Raw genomic sequence first — 23512 nt, 5'->3', positions numbered from 1 at the left:
ACATTTCCTTTTAAGTGCAACAAAGCACACTAAAAAATAACAGCAAGGACTTGTATTCGTGTGGTGTCTGCTGTCCTGGAAGGGTACCAAATGTGTTTTGCTTTTGTTCTCGGTCACTTGTGAAATATGGAGACATATGAAGTGCCCTGTAGCAGTTGTTTCAGAGTGGCCAGTAACACTATTTAAGACAGGAAGTACAAAATAATTTGAAACTACAGGAGAAATGAGGTAGGTATCTGAAATGAAAAGGCTACAACTGTTTAGAGAGGAGTCCAATAAATGGGGACATCACAGAGGTATATAGATTTTAAGGTCCAATATCTTGTGATCTCTCAAGTGTGAAAACAAACATTGAGTGTCAATGGAAAGAGGGAAATTTTGCAGCTTCTCTGAAACGGTATAAAAATCCCACTTCTAGCTTTGAATGGTCATAAGATAGAAAATGTAAAGTGTGACTGGCACGGGACTGAATATTGCTTCAAACAGTGTAATTTGTGGGGAAATAGGGAGACATCTTTATGACAAGGGATTTCTAATAGCGCTAGGCTTGGGAGATGAGCATATGGTATGGAATTCAAAGGCAGGCTGCAGGTTAGATAGTCCAGGGCACATGACTAATTCAGATTTTCACAAGTGCAATTTAGCACCAAAGAATAAGTTAAGGATGAGATCCATGTGATAAGCTGCACAAACACTAGTCCATCATGCAATTTCCATTTCTGTGGGTTCATCACCTACTTACTAGTCCTGCTTGCTAAGTGAGAGACTCATTAAAATGACCAGACCAACGCTTTTTCTGTGCTTATCCCTATCCCAAATTACCCTGCCCCCAGGCTCAGAGTAGGGGATGATAGAGTCCTGAGCCAATAAGCCCTTTGTATGGGAAAGAGAGGATACATTATCTTGCGGTCCTGAAGAAAAGAGAGCTTTGCACCCCCAAGAAGGGGAGATTCCCATTTCCCTAATGCTTCTAATCATGCGAGGTCCAAGATATCAGCATATAAATTCTTCTATTTCTTTTGTGCATGGAAAGGCTAACCCAGGTTATTTTATGAGTGCTTTATATTTACTGATCTTGCCAACTTCCTGCCTTTCTAAGCTCTCTGCTGTTCCTAGTGGAGGCATGCGAGAAATACAGAAGTATCCTCATCTATATAGTGGGGTGTGTATAAGTATTGCGAGGTCTAAATACGATTCAGCTGTTTCACAGCATTACAGGTAAAGCCCATAGCACCTCAACCCTCCCATTCTCCTGAGCAAGTATCTGTGGTATCTGTTTGCTCTCTGCAGGGGTAAATATCAACCACAGGGAAGGAGAGTGTTCAGGAGGTAGAAAAAAATGGAAACTTCAAATGATGGCAATTTGTCTGAGAGCTGCAAACAGACAGTTCTCTGGTTTCATCCTTCAGCAGCAGCAGGAGGGAGATTTCTTTGCTGTTTGACAAGGGGGTGGGGGCCTGCCAGGTCAAGAGCTCCCAGCATTTGCTGCCGCTCAGCACACTATCCAGTTACCCTGGGATTGGGTGTCCCGGCCAGAATCCACCAGACAGGCTCGATGCTGGCAGTTGAAATTCAAGAGGAGAAGCATGGCATTTCCATTCCCACAACAGAGAAAAGGGGATTACGTTCGGCCTCTGCAGTCTCGGTGTGCTCCCCCCACATGCACTTCAGTCCTCCCCCTCCTGACAGAAAGGGCAGACGTTGCTGAAAGTTCTACCCAAACTTCATGTGGGAAATGGCCACGTTTCTTGCTTGTTTTCCAGCCTGCAGCATGCACAGCTTTGTGCCTTGTCCTGCTCTGCTCCTGGACCTCTAAAGCCCTTCTCAGAAGTGACATCTAGTTGCTCCAGTTTAGAGGCTATTGTGCCTTTATTCCAGAGCTGAGACTGCCAAGGAGCAAGAAGTCAGCTGGGAAGTTCAGCTACTTCATCCCATGATGATGTTTTACTTCACCTAAGAACACTGTCTCAGTTGTGCAAAGGAGAGTCCCACACAATGAAACGGCTACCTAGCATGATCCCTCATGCCCTACTCCTTCCCAGATCTTAGTGAGAGACCTCAGGGTAACCTGAGCAGTTATTTCAGATTGCTTCGTGCTGGGACAGCCTTTGTAGGAAAGAGATCTTGCTCTGAGTGCAGCCTGTTTGAGAATGTGCATGTCACGGGCTGGCCAGCTGCAGCCAGATGAGTCACCTCACATCTGCCAGGGTGCACTCAGTGGCTGCAGCAGTCACAGATTAGCAGAAAGTAGCTCAGTACCAGGGAGCCAGAGCATGCAGCAGTGAGGTCCCCATCTCTCCCCAGAGGTCGTGTGGGTTAGCAGCAGCTGTCACAGATTCAGCTGGCCTGGCTGTGGCTGGTAGCTGCCTCCTGGCTGGCTGATGCCCGTGCCAAAACTTAGCGAAGAGATACAGGCCTGAAGCAAAGCTAAATACAAAGGGTGAGAACCAGAAGTAGCAGTCATCCAGTGGGTGGTTTCTGGCCCTGGAGCTTCTGTCTCACCATTTCTCACAGCACTGGAACAGAGTAGCTTGTAAAAAAACGTGTGTGTAGAGATGGGTGGGATTTCATGAATACCTTTTAAACATTTCCAACTCATTTTCGTCCCACTGAGGAGTCGTTTCCCTTTTATCTGAGAATACCTGTCAAATCCAACTAGAGCAAGGCCAGGCACCAAGAGACACTTAGCCAGGTCCTGCTTCACACTGACAGCAAAACAAACTTTGCATCCAACTGTTCTGAAGTTCAGATCTTTGCTAGCTGGGACTCGCCTCTCACTGTGGCTGCTGTAAGGTTTATGACAAGTGGCTCATTGTAGTGGTAAAATCAGTATAATTTCGGATCAGCATTTGCCTGACTCAGGAAAGGGGTATGCTGCAGTGTGGGCTGAGGTGGAAGGAAATTAAGTAAATTGATTAGTACCTTACAAGTCAACATAAAGAGAAAAGTGGGGGCCACATTTGACTGAGCCTCTGCTGTTTGTGATGATGGGCAATTCCCTGGGTCCTTTTCAAACAACAAAGAAGTAGGGTCATATTGTATTCTGGGATACTTTCCTCTCTAGTACATCTCTTCTGCATCTTAAAATGTCTTCGCGTTTTTAGAAGGATCTTGTCCACTGCTTCCCCTCCTAAAATTTCTGCTTCCTTTTTAGCTCCTGGCCTATTACCTCAAACGTGTCTGATTGTTCACTGTAGCATGTTGGGGTCTTGCAAGGGGATGTTGACAAGCAAAAGATCATTAGTTTATTGCAAATGGCCACTGTCTAGCTGAAGAATATATTGAGGCATAGTTAAGAGTCAGGCGCTTCCTGTGCTTTCATAGCATGTTATTTCTGAGAGCATTGACTCTTTCAGCAAACCCACATGATCACCAGAAGATTAAGACACCTCCAGAAACACTAAGAGCAAAGAGAAACTTGTTCATCATCTCATATTTGTTGCTTTAATTTTCTTAGGGCTTTCAGTGGATTTTTTGCTCTATGAGCAAGTTCACTCCTAGTGTAAGGGCAGTATAGTCAGCACAGAGAGTTAATGTAGCTGTGGCTGGAGACGGAAGGTTGGAATCAGGTTTTACAATTTCAGGTTTATCACCATTCCTGGAGGGAGCCTTAAAAGCACAGGTCAGGCTCTGCCTGCAAATTTACGTCCTAAACTCAGGGACATTCTTAGTCTACACAAGCGTAGCACAGTTTCACATTTCCTGACATCATCCCAGGGCTCCAGTTCTTTCCACTGTCCAGGGTAATGTTTTCCTCGGCCCCAATGGAGTGGGATTAGGGATCATCTGAATCCTTGTCAGGAGCACGCTGGTCCTGGCAGAAGCGTGAGAAGAGCCAGCTGCAGCCTTTTTTGGGAACACTGGCAATTGGGAAGGACACGATGTTAGCTGGCGAGATGGGAGCAGGCATCGTGGTGTCTGGCTCCAGAGAGACAGCACTGCTTCCTTCAGTGACATGGATCCTTTCTGTCTGGTTCCCTTTTCTTTTTTTTTTTTTTGTTGTTGGAGACACTGTGCCTATAATAAGCATTCAAAATGAGTCTTGCTGGGCCAGAAGAAGGGGAGGGGAAGAAAGAGGGGGAGGAGAGGGTGAGATTTGGGGGGGAGGGCGAAAGGGAGAAGGGGATTTAAATAGCAAAGAATTAGAAAAAAAAAATCTGATGCAAATCACTAGTAGAGAGAAAATTATGTGCAATTACCCAAGCGATACTGGGCAGCCGTGCCCACCCCAACCAACAAGATCTCATTAACAAGCAGAAAATAAGATTGAAATGGTGTGTAAAAGAGCTGAAAAATGAATTTGAATGCTGCATTTGTCCACAATTACCCCCGCGTTCACACATTTTATTGCAATTTTTTTATTATTCTTAATCTTTCCATCCCTCAAAGCAGATTGGGAACATCCTGGCATTACAGTTGCTGAGGGAGGAAGCATTAAGGATTCCCCGTTTCCCTGAAAGGAGACCCTTCTCTCACTTGAATTTTAAAGGGTTGGTTTTGGACGGATAAGGATTCATTTCTCTGGCTTATCTTAGTGTAGGAACATGTTCTTCTAATATTCTTTAGCCTCTGTTGCTCTTGGGTGCCACCCCACAGGAGTTTTTTTTTTAACCTTTCCTCACGGTTTTCTCTACCTCCCTTTTCTACCTCTCCTTTCCCTTTCTCCTACCACTCCTTTTCCCCTCCAGTTTTTTTCCATGTAGTCTCTGCCCTGTTCCCCCGTATGCTGCCTCCTCTGAGCTCCCCCTCCAGCCCCATCTCTCTAGAGGATTGTGATTCCCTCAAAGTTTTTCTCCTTCAGAAGGTGGTTTCTGTCCCTATTTTGAGTCACGATTATTCTTGCACCCTACTTCTTCCTCACCAAAGAAGCCTCCCCACAACCTTGTGGCAGATTGCACGCAGGATTTTAGGAGGATGAGGCAAACACGTGCTAAAATCCGTGTCCTTTTTGCCAGGGGCACGGGGGTTCCAGATTTCTCTCCAGGAGAAACTGGCTCTGTTGAGACTGCGTTGGCGTTTTCCCTTGCTCGGTGTCAATGCAGCTCCGTCTCTCTAAACTTTTAACCTATGTGCCCCAGGAAAGCTGGTGGTTTTTCCACTAAAGTTTTTTTTTTTATTTATTTTTTATTTAACCAAACAAAGCCCATCTGCTCTTGTCAGTTAGACGCCTCTGCTCCAAGCGGTGGCAAAAGGGGAGAATGGAACATTTTTCTCGTGTGAAAATAGATACGTATTTATTTGCCTGATTCCTAATGACTTTGTTTCTGCAAACAGAGGAATAGGGTGGGAGGGGGGAAATTGATATCTGAGGCACCAAAATGCTTTCTGTTCATTTTTCCTCTGCAGTAAAACTGTCTTCACCCACACCGTTTACACCTGACTGTCACATAACTCTGCTTGCAAGGAAGTTTGCAGAAACTACTTTTAGCCCTCACTGGGGATGTGTAGCAAATGAGGTTTCATGAGTTTCCTTGATTTATTTGGATGCTCAGGTCCCATTAAAACTGATTAGAAACAATTAAAACAGTATCTTACTACCTTAACCCTACCTCTAATGCTCTGAGTGGCACTGGTGGTGTTTGTTCCTGTGTGGTTTCCACACCAGACATTGTTGTCTGTGTGTATTACTGAGATGTTGAAATACGAGAAACACTGAAGGATTTCAGAGCAAACGGCTCCAGAGCCTTGCGATTGATAGGAGCTTCACTGGTAACTTCAGATGGCCCAGGATCAGCCCCTGTGGGACTGCACTATTGGTAAACTCGGGCATCAGAGACAGATGAAGTGGGGAGAAAGGGGAATAAGGAGGAAACAGGAGAAGAAATACAGGGGGGAAAAAGTGAGGAGAACGATGAGACCAGTGACAACAGGAAGAATAAATGCAGGGAGGTGTGAAAATGTCTGATAAGCCCCCAGACTTAGGAGCAGGGAGCATGTATTTAAGACACCCAGGGCTAAGATGTGGAAATCTGCACCCTAAAATCTTTAAATATCCCTTCCTACCTAAGCCCTGCGCTGTAGCTTCCCATTTTACAGTGGGGTGGGAGCAAAGCGAAAGTCGGGTGGGTGCTGCAGGGGCTGTAATTCCTGCTGACAGCTGAACAGGGCTGCTGGGGCTTTCAGCTCTGTTGCACCGACTCAGCCGAAACGTTTCTCCTCTGGGTCCTGTCTCTCCTCCACACCGGGGAGGGTGAGAGGGACTTGGCTGGCAGACACAGACTTGGAGGAATCAAATGCAGGATTTGCCCTGCTTTATGATTAATAAGGGAACTCGAGACAAGGCAGGCAGGGCAGATAGAGAAAATGAGAGATTAGCAATTAATACAGCATCCAGCCTGGTGACAGGCATTTCTGAGTGACCTCTGGCATTCAGAGGCGAGTGTTTCGCCACGTGGCTCAAAGAGCTGCAATAACCCAGGGACTGGGGAGCTGGTGCTGAGCTGCGAGAGGAATCAAGGGACTGCAGCAGGGAAAGGCAGCGCTGGAATGAGGGACATGAAATAGAGGGGAAGCTTAAAAGGGAGGAATGCAATAAAAGGAATAATAAGGACTCGGAGGCAGGGGCATACGTGCATGTGCTCGCACGCCTGTGTGCACAAGGGCATCAATGTTCCACGTGTACACAGTGCGTGTGCACACCAGTGTACGTGCCCGTGCACTCTGTGTGCCTGTTAAAGTCTGGCAGTGGTGTAACAGCTGTGCTCCAGCTGTGCCATGGCTGTGAAAAGCCATCTATGATAGGAGAAATCTACAGCAACGAGCTCTGCAGTGGGTCAGGCACTAAGCCCAACCTGCCCCCTCTTTTTTCCCCAAAGAGGGGTTGTGGAAAGTATGTTGGGTTCGGTGGGTGAGAGAGAACAGCAGAGATGCAAGGAGGCAGGACAGCCTACCACCACAGGTGTGCACTGTTAGGGGGATATGCCACGACCTCCAGCTTTCCCAGGCCTGAGGGATGCCTTTTGAAAGGGGTTGTTTTGCAGTACAGTTTGTTTTCTGTTCACTTCACCATCTACATGTGCTAATGATAAAGGAAACCCAGGCTTTCCCCCATCCTAGAGCCCTCCAGCTGCTGGGATTGCTGACAGCCAGGTTGCAGCATTTGGGGTGAAGGTTGCAAGCAGGACATTCAGGGGCTGGGAGGGCAGGGGGGACGCTGGGGCTTCGTCCATATCCACAGCATTCTGCGGGGCTGCTCAGAAGAACTGTGCAGTGTTAGGCCCCAAACAATCAGGAGGGGTCCATGGGGGAGACATACCCTAAAGGGATGCTGCACCAGTCTTTTGTGTGAGAGCTGGGGTATTGCAGAGTGCTCGTCTCGCCGGCTCCTGATGCACCGTGCGTGGAGCAGAGAGCAGCGCCTGGCTGTGCAATATGTGCTTGAGCAGGATGGGGTTATAGGGTTGCGTGGGAGCTTCTGTAGCATGTGAGAAGAGCAGAGGCGAAGAGATGTAGCCGTGTGTGCAGCAGAGAGATAATGGGGGGGCTGCTGAGTTGTGGGGCACATGCCACCTGGGGGTCTTCTCCTCGCAGAGCAGTGGAGGTGAGGCGAGATGCAAGATGCTGCTCCCTGCCTCCATCAGACAGGCGTGCACCAGATCAATTTACAGTGAGGGCTGAAGAGCAGAAATCCTAGCAGGGTCTGGGGTGTGCAAGGACTGAGTTGATCAAAGGTGTGGAGGGTCTTAGCTCGCCACAGTAAGCTGGAGTCAGCCCTTAAACCTATCCAGTTTGGAGATAAGGGGGATCTTATTTCAGGGAATAAGTACCTGAAAGGGAATCGTGAGCAGCACGGGGGAAAGGGTGGGGAACTGCTTGTTGGCAGAAACAGAAAAACTGCTGGGACCAGCTTTAGAGATTGAAGGGAAGGAGGCAAGGCTGACACCCAGGGGGTAGTTTTGGTGTAGGAATTCACCCACCAAACCAGTGCAGGAGCTGAAACTGAGATGTCCAAGCGTGCAACGCAGGAGGGAGCTCTCTCAGTGATTCTTGCTTCAGTGCAAAGCTTGGTCTGGGAACCACCAATGTCTGGGGCCAGCTGGGTTGAGGCTCCTTTGGGGAGCTCACCTGTTAGTTTGGGGCAAATATCTGTGTTACTGTTAGTTTTCTGGGGGGACACTTGCAAGGGGACACTCTGGATAAGAAATGGGAAAGAGGGAAAGCAAGGCTGGTGTTGTCGGTCTGTCCCCTGAGATCTGGAGCGGCAGAGAGCGCCTCGCAGCCTCCTCTCTCTCTGTCTCTCTCCCAGCTTTTCTTCTCCCTCTCCCTTCCCTTCTTCCTCCCTCTCCTCTCTCCTTCCATTTGATGTGGAGGAGAGCTGTCTGCCACTCGTGCGTCTGTACCGAGAAGGGATCAGAAGTTTCAGCGAGCGCTCAGCGCCTCTCCTTTGATCCATGTCCTGAGGCCTGCTTGACAGCGAAAAAAAGCATGGAGACAAAACGACTCAGTCAAAGTGATTCCTGACAACTGTCTCCATGAGATAAGGAAGCTCTCTGTGTCTTGTTTTTTTTTTTTTCTTTTTTTTTTTTTTAATACCGCCTCTCCGTTTCCATAAGAAGTGGAGTCACTTTAAACCAGAAGAGCCAGCCAACAGCCAAGCTGTATTGAGAACAGTGCAAACAGAGAGCGCCTAGCTGAGCTTTATCAAGTTTCCTGTCTCCCTTTCCATTCCTTTCCCCTCTTTTTTTTTTTTTAAAAAAAAAGACGACTCTTTTTCTCATTTTTCTTTCCTTCCTTTCTCCATGCTGCATTACCCTCCTGCCTCTAATTATGCAGTTGCAGAGAAAGCCCAGCACGTTTGCAGGTGGCCAGGACATTATTCAGCTCAATCCCAACCACAGGGAAATGCCTGCTTTCCCCGTGAGGGGCTGGGGGGCAAAGAGAAAGCCCTGTACATTATCTGACAATAACCAATCCTTTTAGGGATCGGCAGCAGGCCTCATTAATAGTGAGGCATTATGCACCGCTGGCCACTTAAGCGGTCCTTAGAGCTGTTCCCCTGCTGCTGAGCCCCAGATTTTCTTATTATTGTTTTATTTTTCTTGCCTAGTTCATGCCAGGCAGCGAAGTGCCACCCCCTCCCTCCCCCTTTCCCTTTCTTGCCTCCAGGTTCCTTTCAGGAATGAGTTTGCAAGGGCTCAGCGACACTAATCCATGCTGGAGGATGCGGGGCTTGGCGTGTGTGTTGGCACACGGGGAGCAGGATGTGTGCCTTGGAAGGGGACTGCGCTTGCAGACGGAATGCTTGGGGGGTCCCCAAACATGTGGGCTTCCTCTGGGACAAATGTGATGTGAAAGGGAGAGGGAGCTCGTCCAATAGACCAGGATGCTCAGGGCAACCTTGAGACACGAGACAAGACCACTTAATCCAGGTGAGGAGCAGGGGGAAAGCGGATGTGGCAAGTCTTGCCACGCTCCTGCACTCCCCCATCCTCGACTTCATAAAGCTGGAGGGGACCTCAGGTCCACCCAAGGTGACAAAGCCTAGCAAGGAGTGGGCAAAGAGAGGGACAGATGGCTCGGTGATCACAGATGGGACAAGGGACCAGCCCCATGCTCTGGCAGGCTCAGGTGATGGGGACAAGGATCAGGGTTTGTCCCAGGGACGCAGAGCCTCTTTGCCGGGAAGTTCCTTGTCCCTTCCACTCGCCATAATTAGGCTTTTGTTGTAGCGTCTGCTCCGAAGTCAAACTCCATTAGCATGCAGGATGGGGGTGGAGGGGATGAGGGGAGACACGGAGGGGGAGATTCCCTTCCCCCCAGAACTGCGCTGTGCTGCACTGATAAACAGTAAATATCGGGGAACAGGATTTCCACATTATCTGAGCGCGGCAGAAAATCAAAATTTCAGTCTAAATCCGAGGAGACGAGGCTCATAAGCTCCTCCAGCTGATACAGAAGCCGAGCCCAGCCGACAAGGCTCAGGAGGCACAAAATAACATTTTTTCGTTAAAAAAAAAAAAAGAAAAAAGAATGAACAAGGGGAGAAAGCAAGAAATATTTGTGGGCTGACTGCAAGAAGGGGAGAATAGATGGTGCAAAGCAGAGCATTGTCTGATGTTGCAACCCTTTTCGACAAGGAAATAAATACCCGGGTGTATTGAGGATGGGGAAGGGGTTGGACACTACCCATACAATGAACTTTCCAATCGGCAGCTCTGGCTCAGCAGAGTGTTGCTTGGGGATCGACCTGTAGGATGCTGACAGCTGCTGGAGGATGATGGCAAACCTTTAATTAGCGATTAGAGTGTGCAGCTGAGCACAAATCCAGCCCCGAATTAGGAGCCACATGGGGTCTCCCCAGACCTAAAAGCCAGCACAGGATTCAGCAACTCTGTTGGGAATGTGGGTCCAACAGCTCTACTGAAGCTCTGGGCTGCTTGTGCTGCTAGCACCTCCGTGCCCTGCAGGAGGCACCTTGGTGGGCACCACCTCCTGCCGTGGGACACACAGGCTGCAGCAAGGAGAAGGAGGTGAGGCTGTGGTGGCCTGGGGATCACTTCCCAAGGGGACATAGGGCTCCCTAAAAATGGGCAGCAGTGGTGAGAGCCAGGTCACTGATGCAGGAGAGCTGGGCTGGAGGGGATGGTTGGTATTGCAGCAAAATGTGACGCTGTCTTGCCTGCTTCTAAAGGAATTTGTTCCCTCAGTGCATAGCATGATTTTACAGCACCTTCTTCTTTCCCAGGAAGCAGGGTGGTTTCAACACCGGATAGGGCTGGCACTCCTAGGGCATTCAGTTTAGCCACGTACCATCCCCCAGATGTTTTCGCATCATTGGCTGGAGCTATGTTCTGTTTCCTCATCTTTTCTATGCATGAGTCTCTACAAAAGCACTGCTCACTGCAGCATCCATACCTCTGGGCTTTTAGCCCAAGGGAATGCGGTTCAGCCACATTTCTGTACAGCACCCAGTGCAGTGAGGCTTTGAACTCTCCCTGGGGCCCCTCAGTCATTGCTGCTTGGAGCAATGGAGAAGAAAAAGCAGGACCAATTGTGGAAAATGCTTTCTTGGTTCCCATAGCAGCCACTTCTGTCCTCTTACTCCCACCACGAGACCACAGGCTCACTAGAACTCAGAAAGCAAATAAACTCCTTGCTCTGAGCTGCTGCCCTAGCTCTCGGTCTCTGCTCAGCTCCCATGAATGTCCTTTCCCTTTCCCTACTTCATTTTTGTGCCCATCTGTAAAGTGTTTTCACGTAGAGAATTTTAGGGTCTATGCTGCAGCTCCAGGAGGCTTCTACTATAAACTCCGTCCAGAAGATATCTTAAGATGCTGTCACCGGTATAAGCTGTCCCAACACGTCGTGCATTGGCTCAGATCTTGTTCCGTACTCTTCTCTCTTCAGTATTGGAACAGCTGGAGAAGGCTAGTTTCCCTGAAGCATTTGTCCTTTCCCTTCTCACAGGTGTTTACACAGATGCCCCTGAAGTCCTAAGTCCTAATCCTATACCTTAGGACTGGTATTTGAAGATCCCTTGGCAGGCATTCAGGGCTCTCTTCTGCTGTTTAGCAGCTAGCACTGCCTTGAGTTGCACTGTTTGACCGCTAGTCAGTACAGTTTTGGCCTCTGTTAAGTACAAGAAGGGCTGATTTAACACTGAAACTCGTGCTGTACTGCTAAACAGCCCGCACCAATGTATTAGATATATCTCATCCAAAACAAAGCCCATCCAGGGGACATTTAGAAAGGCATGGGAGTATTTGACTTTAATTATCTCCAGCATCTTTTACTGTGCAGCCTGTTACCTACAGCACTGAGCCTCAGGCAGCTCTTGCTCTTGGTTTGTTGGCCAACCCCTTGTGTGCTGTTTTTATCCCATCACATCCAAGTCATTCACCAGCTCTCTGACTGAATTCTGCCACCAGTGCCAAAAGATTGCTGGTCCCTGCATCAGCCCCACCAGCTATGACCTCTTTCTGCTTCCTCCACCCCTTATAACCCAGCTCCCACACCTCTCCTTGCCTGCTCCCCTTGCTTTATTTCACCTGGGGTCTCAGAGCTGTGGCCCCGACAAGAGGGTTTCTCCAGCCACTCAAGAGCCGCAGGCTTCTGTGGAGGGCGAGAGGTCAAGCACTAGCAAGTGTTTCCATTTAGTTCCAGATACCAGCCTGACAGGTGGGTGCCTCTTGATTAATTCCCAGCTCCCCTAAATGATCCCCTCATCATGTGCTGTGGTCCTGTTGAAGCCTAGGCAAAGCTGGTGGAGGAAAAGAAGGTATTGGGATGCTTTAGGCACTCTCCATTCTGGCTCTTGCAGTGGCACCGTGGCCTGGAACAGTTGCTGATCTGCACCTCCAGCACTCATGGTGCTGGTGGTACTTTCCAGTAAAGGTGCATGTTCAGAAAGTACAGCCAGAAGCCTTCAAAGCCCCCAGTGCTCTCAGTTCGGCTGCAGTGGTTCAGTCCTGAGCTAACCTCATTTTCCTGCTCATCTACAGTGTCCAGCAAATGTCTAGCTGAGACTGATACCACCTCAGGAAAATAAGGATTTGGGATCAAGGAAGCATCCTCAGCACCTGAGATGACATTGGTGGGCTCTGAAGCGGTTTGTGTGCAACATGTGGTGCAAGGTGTGGCTACTGCTCTGTGCATCAGCTTATTGGCTCCTCCTGGCCAGGAGGAACGCTCTTTATCTAGGTTCCAGTGCTAAGGAGTTCTCATTCCCAGTTTCTCTCTTTCTCTCATTCCCTCTTTCACACACACTGGTTTATAACTGTGCCCAGAAATGTTGGAAATCTCACAAGAACATCTCTGCATACATCCATAATGGAGAATTTCCCAAGGTTTACGTAGCTGAGTGAATTTCAGAGAGCAGGTAACTTCTGTTTACCCAGTTAATGCTCTGTGAGACCCCTGTGAAGGTTTCAGTGAAAGACTTCGAGTGGGACGGTCATTTAATGGTTGTAGGGGAGGACTGGAAGTTCTGAGAAGCATGTCCCCTGTGAACAACTTGGTTACCCAATCTTTCCTCATCCACGTAACAGGGAGAGTTCACGTGGCTCTATCATGCAGGAGAAAGGAGAGGCTAAAATCCCAAAGGGCTGCAGTCCACACTGAAGAGCAGGGAAGGACAAATCCAGTGTCCTATAGGTGTTACAACCTCAGGAGCAGGAAAACATCCACCACAGCCAAGGTCCTAGGGAAGCAGCCAAAGCCTGAGCACTATTTTTTTTAATGAAATAATAACAATAAATAAGATAGAATTTTGCTTGTCTGCATCTCTTGCTTATTCAAATACCTCCAATTTCACCGTGGATCTGATATCAGCTCCCAGCATCTCCCAGCTTCAGTGCTTGGGTTATATGGAAAGGGGGGGGGGGGGGGGGGGGAACTGCAAGGAAAATAAAAGCCACTATCTGACAGAATCTCTCCTGAGGATCTCAGTTATTAAAAAAAAAAAAAGAAAAAGAAAAAAAAAAAAAAAAAAAAAAAAAAAAAAAAAAAAAAAAAAAAAAAAAAAAAAAAAAAGAAAATCATTTTTCTCTTAGCTGGTGTTTGTTAAATGTGCAGGAGCCATAGGCAAATTTTTGCTAATTTTGTGCATGCTTTTATCATACTGGTGATTCACTGGCAGCTTTATCCTCCGATAAGTGGATTAGTTGTTGAGCTAAACAAAAAGGTGTTTGACAACCAGGAAGCTCTAAAGAACATATTTGTTTTCCAAATAATGGAGCTGTGTTTGTTGCTCAGTGCAGTGTGGGGTGTTGTTGTGAATTTCATTAGCCGAAAGGAAAACCCTCAAAGCTTTTCTCCCTTACAGAAGGCAGTAGTTCACTAAGAATATCACCCTATTATCAGTGGCAGGTTATTTTTATTCATTTGCTTTGGTCTAGCAACTTGGCCCTGGAGTGACGCTGGTTTGGTGGGAGAGGACGTCACCTTTTGGCGGCGGGGCCAGGCGTGAACCAGCTTCATTCGGGGCAGCTCCCGATCTGCCAGGCAAGAGGAGCAGCGACCCCTGGGTGCTGGGGCATCTGGTTGCGTGGCTGGGTGAAACCATTCGTGCCCCCTTCGGGTGCGCTAGCCTTGCGGGCTTATTTGCTGCTGTCTCAAACCACAAGTTATTGCAGTTCCTCCAGCAAAGAGGAGTAAGCAGCATGGGCCTGCTGGATGGTTTAGCGGGGCTCTGTGGCTTTATAATTAGGCCCTGATTTGTAGGGCTGGGAGCTAAACTGAGGGTACAGAGATATAAATAGACCGAGTAGAAGAAACGGGACTACAATAATGAGGTTAGCTTATCTAAGACTTTCATCGTAATATCTTAGCATCTCATCATCGTGGGATGTGTTTCTTCTCACGGTTCCGTGGGGAAGGTTGTTATCTCCAAGACTGAGAATGGAGGCACAGGGTTTTTATCTTGCTTAAATTTAGACTTGTAAGGTAGGAACCTTATCACCTGAGACTTTGGGTGTAGTCAAAGCCCTCTACTCTAGCCCAGAAGGCCTTCGCTGTACAAATGCTTCCATTTTTAGTAATTGCATTATTGTATGCAATTGCATGTTTATTTTCTGCAGTCCTCCCCTCCACCCTCCCTGCTGAGACACCCGCAGCTCTTTGGCCGTATTAGTGAAGGGCCTGGGAGGTGGTGGGAAGGTTTACATTGGGACTGTTGAGAGTACGGTGGTAGTCGCACTGCCTGGGGGCAAGTTCTGCCTGGCCTAGTAGGTCCTCTCCGGCAGTGACCGTGGGCAGACACCTTGTGAGGATCAAAAACAGGGCTCTTTCCTGGTCTCTCACTATTTTCACTTAGGGGGTTTCCTTAAAAAAAAGGCGGTTTGTCTGTCTAGTAGTGCTCAATGGACCTTTCTTCCACGTACTTTTCCAGTCTCCTCTTCAATCCACGCAGCTTAGCATCTGCTGCTTCTTGTGGCAAGGAGTCCCACAGGCCGATGCTCCACTGAGTGAAGCAATGCTTCGTGCACTTTGGTTTTCACCCCTACTCCCTTTATTCAATGGAAGTGATGGAGAATAGTCTGGTGATACTCACTCTTTCCCCATCATTTGTGATTTCTTAGGCTGCCATCAAATCTCTGGAGCCTGGGGAACCAAGAGATGGATTCCAGCCCACCTTCACCAGTGCCGCTGATGGTGCGGTGGCTTTTTTTTCCCCTTGCTCAGGTCACAGCAGTCTTGCGTGATGCCCTGTGCTGAGCCGCACCCTAGGAAGGAGTGACGGGGATTTGTAGAAGTGCAGAATGATGTGGGCTTACAGAAGTGTGTTTTTCATATGGGCAAAGGTTGGAGGAGCCAGCTCAGGCTCACAAATCTCTGTGGATGCTACTGATAGCAGTGGGAGATGTGTCTCCTGTGGAAATTAAGCATCTTTTTGCATTCTGATGCTGAACCACATGTTTTCCTGTGTTCTTTTGAAATATAGACAACCTTGATGACATGAAGAACATAATCCCAGTGCTTGAAAGAGATAGCTCCATCCCATCTGACATTTTTAGGAGCCCACAGAGTTGGAAGGGTAGCCAGCCACGCTGTTTTCATCCCTTCAGCTTTACTCACATGACGGCCAGACGTGAATCCAGGAAAGCTTGTTTTCCCCTTGCAAGGGGCTAAAAGCAGCGTGTTTTTTTTTTTCCCTGACAGCCAACTGCAGCCCCTAGCTGGGAGAGCGACACGAAGAGGGAGGGAGCGTGGTGCTGTAACAGGGGGGAGGGCTGCGAGCAGACCTGCAGTTGCCAGCAATTGCGCTCGCAGCTCTGGCATAGATGAAATGAAGGGAGGGAGGGAAGAAAGGGGGGAAAATGGCAGTCGAAGAGTGAAAGGTCCCCAGCTGGCTGTTAGTGGCATCTGCACTCGGAGTACAGACTCCAGCTGAGAGCTATTTCACTATTTATTTACATGTAATTATTGCTATGAGGTGCAGATATTAACACTGTCAAGAGCAATTTGCCCTGACATTTTTCACTTGCTCTGTTCCCTGACGTTTTGGGTTTGGTGGGATTTTTTTTTTTTCTCTCTCTCTCTCTCTTCATCGCACAGCTTCAGTTTTGGTAGCACAGGGACCAGGCTTTTTAATCCAGTGCCCTTCGCAACTCATTAAACTTTGAAATTTAATTTTGTCCGGAGAGGAGCTGGGGCGCGCGGAGTGCCTCCCGCCCCCTTCTCCCCATGCTCTCGCACCCGCCACCCATCTACAGCAGTTCAAGCATTTCCACTCTAAACAAACCAAATTTACCGGTTGCCGCGTTTTCAATTGGAATGCAATCTCCAGCATTAACCTTTGCTTTCGACGCTGCATTTAAAGCACAGAGAAAGGTGCCCAACCGTTTATTAGGGGGAGAGTTTGAAAGTGCATGTAAAGGGGAGTGAGAGAGAGAAACCAAATGCAGAACAAATATTTTTTGAACCAGAGCCCAGACCAGCATCAAAATCACAACCCATTTCAGAAGGTGAGTTAGGACCAGTTACTGCTTCCTACTTCTCTAAACCCAATTTTTTCCCTTCCCTTCTTTCTCCTCCTGTCTAAGGCATCTGAATTCAATAGCTTGTGACACTTTAAATTAAGACTTCCGGCCTACACTCAAGCCCTGATTTAATGAGACAGTTGTTGTATGTCATCTAATAAATACCAATTGGGCATTAGAACTTATTTGCCAAGCAGGAGCAGTGATGTGACAGGCACAACTCACCGCAGCCTGCTTTTTTCTCTGTCAATATGGTGCTTGTAATCATTTAGCATTTGTTTAATACACAGTAGACCATATTCCTCCCTCTCAGAGCTCCTCTGCCCAGTGATTTGCTCTCATGTCATATAAACCAGAAGGAAAAAGCTAGGTGTATACAGGAGTCTGCAGGACAGTGCTGGGCTGTGGCGGGGAGAGAGTATGTCGTGTGTAGGGAAGAAGTAAATGCTGAGTATTTCTCCGATGTCTGTGCAAGTCAAATTTTCAGAAGGGATTAGTAATTCCCATTCCTCCATTTTACCTGCAGCATCTTAGGCCTTTTTTTTGCTTCTTAGAGTTGGGCCAGGGTTGGCTCCTACTCTCTTTTGACTTGCAGGGGAATAGATTCAGGGGTATGATACCTCGCCTTCTTTCTTTTTCTTCTGAGTTTGCTTTCTTGGGGTGCGAGTAGTAAGAAAGCCAGGCTTGATGGGAGATGGCGAGTCCCCAGATCTGATACATCTGCCATTTTGAGGATTTGGGATCTTGTTTCTTGTGTTATGCAGGGTCTTGCACAGTGGTACATGCCCCTTGACTGCAGCAATTCCATGTCACCGCAGCAGAAATAGATAGCAATAGGAATGGCTTCAGATTACGAGATGCTGTCATGTATCTGTAACAGGCTCACCCTGCAGCTGAGTGGGTAACAGATCACCAGGGATGAGGGGACAGGTTGCTGGGACGTTTTGCAAAGAGCAGAATGGTTCCATTTCATTCAACACTCTCTGGAGGGTTTCTTTTTCTTTTGCAAGCAAATGAACAAAACTGTTTCAATTGGATATTTTATTTTAAATATACTTTTGTTACAAATTGCAGCCTTTAATTTATTTTGATCTTTCAAAATCAAAAGTTTGTATTTTCACTTGCATCCATCACCCATTCCCTTTCCATTTCCATTTATGCTATTTGAAAGTCTTTCTTTCATCTAAAAGAAGCGGTTGTTTATCTTTTTCAAAACATTTTTTCATCACCTAGTGACCCTTCGTAAACCACTTACAAAGGGACCTGTAGTGTAATGCGGAAGCTTAGTAGTATGTTTATTACCACAGGCTGCATGTTTAAATGTGATCAGAGCCCAGTATGGAAACTCAACGTTTTCTGTTTTTAGCTCTTTCTCCCCATGTCTCTCTTCCTATCACCTTTCTTGGTGTCAGTGAGAGCCGATGAAACTGTTCCCACCTTTGTAAAGCTTTCTTATATTGCCACGGGGAGTCCTGTAGAGACACTAAGCAATTAGCATCTGATGGCACTAACGTTTTGATACTCTTCTCATTTCTCTGCTTAATTTAGTACAAAGCAAAGTTGTCAGGAATGAGGACATCAGCCTTGGGTTTGGGATGATCAAATTCCTGCTCCCCCATAAACTTTGGTGCAGTCTCAAGTTATCAGCCTTTATTGGGCTCGTTTTTCCACTTGTAAGGTGAGAGGTGGCAGCCCTGCTCTGCTTACTGCTTGGGATAAATACATGGGAGTTGCCTAGACCATAGGGTACAGAGAAATGAGACACATTTCTGCTTTTCTCCTGGCTGTGACTTTAGATAGCCTGTGCTATGTCCTGCTGCCTTCTGGAGGGGCTGAAGGGTCGTGATGCTCGGTTCTTGCTGGAGCTGGGGGGGCTCACAGCCTCTGCTCCCTCATTCATCAAGATTCAGACTCATGGGCCTTCTTGCATGGAGAAGGAGGTTTTGCTCCCCACATAATGACCAGGGGATAGTTAGTTGGCTGTGGTGTTTATGACAAGTGACCGAAATGCACCCACAAATCTCAGGAACCAGATGGAACATACATTAATTCCAGTTTTGCTTAATCTTGCACTTTTTAAAGCAATCTCACAGTGGGGCAGGCATGGGAGGAGAAAGAACATGTGTGTTTTCTGAGGATCTAACACTGAGACAGTGATCTGAACCCAGAGCAAAGCTTAGGGCAAATAAGACCTGCACAATGCTCTGGGTTTAATGTCCTTCCCGGCTCCTTTCTGCTTTACCCATGGCCTCAGCCCCTCTTCCTCCCACCCCATCCCCAGGGTCCCAAACTTTCTGCCAATGCCTTGATTCCTCAATTCCAAAGTGAGGCTGGAGGGTGTGATCTGGCCCTCTCCGAAGGGTGCGCGTTGAACGGGGGGAGCCGTGCCCGGGGCTGCCGAGCCACTCTCCAAGCTCTCCCCAAGCCGTCACAGCCAGGGACCGCTGGTGTTGTCAACGCTGCCCGGACTTAACGCGTTGTGAGATATGGCAGCTTGTTTGCACGGGTGTTAACCAGCCTCTCCTGTCCCCTTCTTGTCACTGCCCAGTCCCTGCCACAGCCAATCTGTGTCCTAATCTCCATCGATTAACAAGAAACACTTTCGCCCCCTCGCCGCGCCCCCCACCGATACAGGCACCCACCCTGAAGCCTTGATAAAGAGGAAAGAACCCCCCCAGCCTCGACCCTCTCCCCCTTTACTTTCCACTAACTCAGCGCAACCAATTAGGCATCTGACACCCGTACTGGCTGACAAATTGTTTCTGTCATCTGCTTTCTGTCTTTCATTAAACGAGAGGCGGAGGGGGGAATCGAGAAGGGGGGGGGGGGGCTGGGAGATGTGATCTCCCATGCTTAGCGAGGCCAGATACATTAATTACAAAACGGCCATTTGCAGCATGAAAATGCATTAATTAAATTTATGCAATCATTATCTTTAAATAGTCATATCTTTAAAATAATCAGCCCTTCCTGAGTCTTCCCTCTCCTCCGCTAAGTATCTCTAATCCCTTTTCCACCATTTATCTCTGGATCAGCAGTGGCTTGTGTGATTTAAACTTCTGCATGCAGGAGATGCCTTAAAAACTCTGCTCAAGTAGTGCAAGGGTGTGATACCTTTACTCTTCCTCTTGGCTCCACAGGGAGGAGGACGGGCGAAGGGCACAACTTGACTCAGCAAGTTGGAAGATTTGCCATTTTCAAGTCTTTCAGTCAAGATATTTTCCTAAAAGAGAGCTTGTAGCTCAGTCAGGGGTTGTGGGGTTAATGTACAAAGTTCCTTGCATTTGTACGGGAGAGCAAGGAATGTTTTGGTTTATGTACCCATTTAGTAAATGTGTTACTGTTTTCTTTTGGAAGCGGTTTAGTTTTAATGAGGTACTGATCCTTCCCTTTGGCACAGGTATAGTTTTGCCAGCAGACAGCTACCTTTCATCAACATATATTTTTCTTCTTAAAAGTCACTTATTTCAAGGCAGTAAACAATGTTAATAAGAAAAGCAAGGTTTTAAAGATAGGCATTTTACTACTCTGATGTTTGAGAGTGTTTCTCAGTGGTTTTGTATTATAATTGTAAAAAATACTTTGTTTTGGAGTGCTGCCAGACATAGCCACAATTGAATTGAATTGTGCTAGATAAATAAGAAAGAGATGCAGTTAATGATGCGTTAGCCCAGGAGTTTCTTTTATTTTTGTACTTTATTGTTCCAAGGCTTCACCTGTTTGTGATGGCTAATCAAATAACCATTGCAAACTGATCAAGTTTTGTGCTGCTCCTCAGCAGACCCCAGGTGCAGAAATGCTGAAACACCCGGGGAAGAGGTAATCTCATCCCCTGCTTAAGTAAGCACCTATAACACCACAGGAAAACTCCAGTCCAAATAGCTTTTAGAGAGCTGGAGGACTCAAAGAGGGATACTTATCTAAACTCAAATCCTTTAGGGCTTTCTTATCACTTCTGGTTAAAGATTTTGTTCTGCTCTTTGTGCGCCTGCATCGTTTTTAATAAATCTTACATGTTTTTTTTTTCCCTATCTGTAATGCCTAGTGGGCCAATGTCCAATTAGACGGGAGCTGATGCAGTGCAGTTTGGCTCCAAACCTCATGTTGTGTTCAGCTAGTCACTCGCTCAGGATTAAGACCAGGTAGAATTTGGGGGAGGGTTTGGTGGTCACCAAATCCTGCCAGATTTCTCATGTCTGAGGGACAGAAATGAGCTCTGGCATTTCAGAAACAGAAGCAGACAGTAGCTTATCCTGCACAGCAAAGTCTCCTTGGCAGCCCAAGCATCCCCAGCCTCTTCAAGAAGTGCATTATGAAAATATAAGCTACTTGGATCCAGCACAGCATAAACTTAGTATAAAGGTGATTAACTTAGTGTAAAGGTGATTATAAATAATGAATACAGAGGGCTCAATTTTTCCTGGGCCATCCCTGAAAATGGGCATTTATGGAGAGGAAGGAAAAGATTTACTATGGAAAAAAAAAAGAAAAAAGAAAAAAAAAGGAAAAGGTTGTTGAGCTAGAACATCATAACTGTAAGGGTAATCCTTCATTTAAGTTACTGTTCTCAGCAAAGATACCAACTTTCTTCTGTCTTCTTACCTTTTTATTTGCACTAATGCCTCCACACCAGTGGACTCCAGACCGTGATGGACACAGTTCCATTGTCCCACCGTTCAGATCCTACAAAGGTTTGGGGTTCACGTTTGGCAAAAGCAAGTAGTTCCCCGTCTTTAAAAATCCCACACTGCTCCCTAGCAGCAGAGAGAAGTCCAAGGGGAAAGCACACAACACTGCGTAGGGCTGCAGAAGGCATTTCCCTGGATTCAGGAGCTGTCATTTTCCTGCGGGTGAGGGAAGGCGAGGTCCTGACTTTACAAATTCATCCCTGTGCTCTTGGACAGTGCCGAGGGATTGTTCATTCATTGGGGTGAGGTGAAAAGAGAAACCCCCACCTTAAAAAAGGTACCAACCCTCCTCCAGAAGGCTAGGAACTGGGAGAGGAAGTGAACAAGCAGCAGAGGAGCTGGGAGTAGGAAGCACTTCTGATTTTCCTTCTTCCATTCTTCTGCCAGCTCAAGTTATTAAGTGTTTGGTGCGAGCCTAGCTAGCACTGCTCTTGCTGAACTTATCAGGGTTATTTAATCTCCCCATGACCTCTCCATATTTACGGTGGGAACCCTGGAGGCATTGGCTTTGCTTAACTGGTGTATCTTACACTGCAGCTAAGCTGGACCTTAACTGATTACAGCCCTCGATTGATCAGAGAAAGAGGGAGGGAAAGAGAAAAAGGAGTCCTCGAGCAGATACGAAGGACTATCAGTGCACCAAGCAGTTTCGCCTGGGGCTGGGATATGCCACTCGGGGGTTTCTTTGTAGTGCAGCTCCTTTCACATTTATAGAGGCTCCCCTCCACTCTCCAAAAAAAGACAGAGAGAGAAAAGCAGAAGGGGGGGGCGGCATGGAGCAGGCTCAAAGGATCTCAGGAAATCTTGTTTTGAAGCAGTAAGTCAGCACCCGCACTCCATTACCAGTGTCCGCAGGGGGTTGTGATAGTGAGCGAGCACAGATCAGCTTAGCTGGGAAATGGGAAAATAAATAAATAAAGCGAGGGAGAGAAATGGGAAGGGAGGAGGGAAAAAGGAGACCTTTCTGTGAATTTTGGTTTGTCTTTGTTAGTCTCTGCTGGTGTGGGGCTGCTGACAGGAGAGCCAGCTCAGTGGGGAATTACAGAAGTTTATAAAACAGTTTTAATTTGCTGGGACTTAGCTATGCTGCGTGATCTCCCCATCCTGCCATTGTTCACATCAGGCAGATGCACAGCAATAGGTTTAGGGCTGATGTGGTAGGAAACCTTTGTGTGTGTTTGTTTATTTCTTGGTATTTTGAATCTCTCACCCAGACCTGAAAAATTTTCATTCCCCACCTGTCATCAGCATGTCTGAGCTTACCCAGAACTGGATTGATAGGCGCAAAATAAGACACAAGGATCCCCAACCCAACCCATTTCCAAAGCCAAACCTAAGCTGAGTCCTTCTCAAGGCTTGGAAATGTTTAGGAATTCCATTTTTCCATGGTTGTGCCTTTCTGCTTTCTCATTTGAGATGATTTTGTGAGTTCCAAAATGCCACAAGCAAGATTCATCTTCCTGCAATTAATACCCTCTGTAAAGGTGCCCAGAGATGCTCCATATCTCAACAAAGCAATTTTCCCATGGAGGCTTTCCTTTCCAGTGTATTCACTTGGCCTTCACTGGGAAACATTTTCTGGAGTAAAACAGAATTAGGGTAGAGTTTGCTTGTGGTGGCTTTTTCTAATGCTGTTAACTACCTGGAAATAAGGAAGATGGGGTGGCTTAGATCACCATCCAGCACATTTGGGAAGCACCGACTTTCTTTTGGTTATTTTTCTCTATAAAATGTCTTAGCAACTACAATTTAATCAGGAAAAAAACACTTCAAGCTTAGGTAACACAAAGCAAATAAAGGTGTTGCTGTAAAGCACAAACAGCTCATTTTCAGACAAGAAATATTCAGCAGTGCCTGAAAATCAAACCCCGACAGTTTCAACATGGCACAGCAGTAGTTAGCCTGCTGGCTTGAGTCTCTCCTGTTTCTGAAAGGGGTGAGTCCTGTCTTTTGATTTTACTCATTAATGAATTTGAAACCCGTAGAACTGGGACCTCCCTTTAACTCAAACAGCTCATGCTAGCAGAGCATGCCTTTTTGTTTCCTCTTTGGTTATCCAGACTATTAGGAACTTTAGCATCTGTTTTTACAGAAGTGATAGTAGAATTTGGTGCCCTATCACCAGGGATAGCAGCTCCTGTTTCTAGATCAAGTGGTTCCTATTCACAGTGATGCCTCCCCTCTTCCCTCCAAATTACACTTCTGCTGCAAAGTTCCTTATAGCCCTTACTGGATGTATAACCCCATGGTGCTTCTGGTTTCCTTATGGTATTTCCACTGCAAGAAGAGCCCATTTCTCTTTCTAGCCCATCCCGAGTTAAGCAATTTCTCTTACCATTATAGCTAAGATCTTCCCATTCTTTTGTATAGCTTAGAAACTTTTCTTTAGACCTTCTCCATAATTTG

General features: G+C 47.1%; 1 protein-coding gene across 8 annotated transcripts in view; it reads left to right on the top strand.

Annotated features, from left to right (window-relative positions):
- PAX7 (paired box 7) overlaps positions 1-23512 on the top strand; it is a 104966-nt gene that overhangs the window by 65147 nt on the left and 16307 nt on the right. The gene's annotated exons all lie outside the window — the stretch shown is intronic.

Source organism: Cygnus olor, chromosome 21 (genome assembly GCF_009769625.2).
Source record: "Cygnus olor isolate bCygOlo1 chromosome 21, bCygOlo1.pri.v2, whole genome shotgun sequence".
Taxonomy (NCBI): domain Eukaryota; kingdom Metazoa; phylum Chordata; class Aves; order Anseriformes; family Anatidae; genus Cygnus; species Cygnus olor.
The sequence above is the reverse complement of the archived record's forward strand: the minus strand, read 5'-3'. Positions and strand labels throughout refer to the sequence as shown.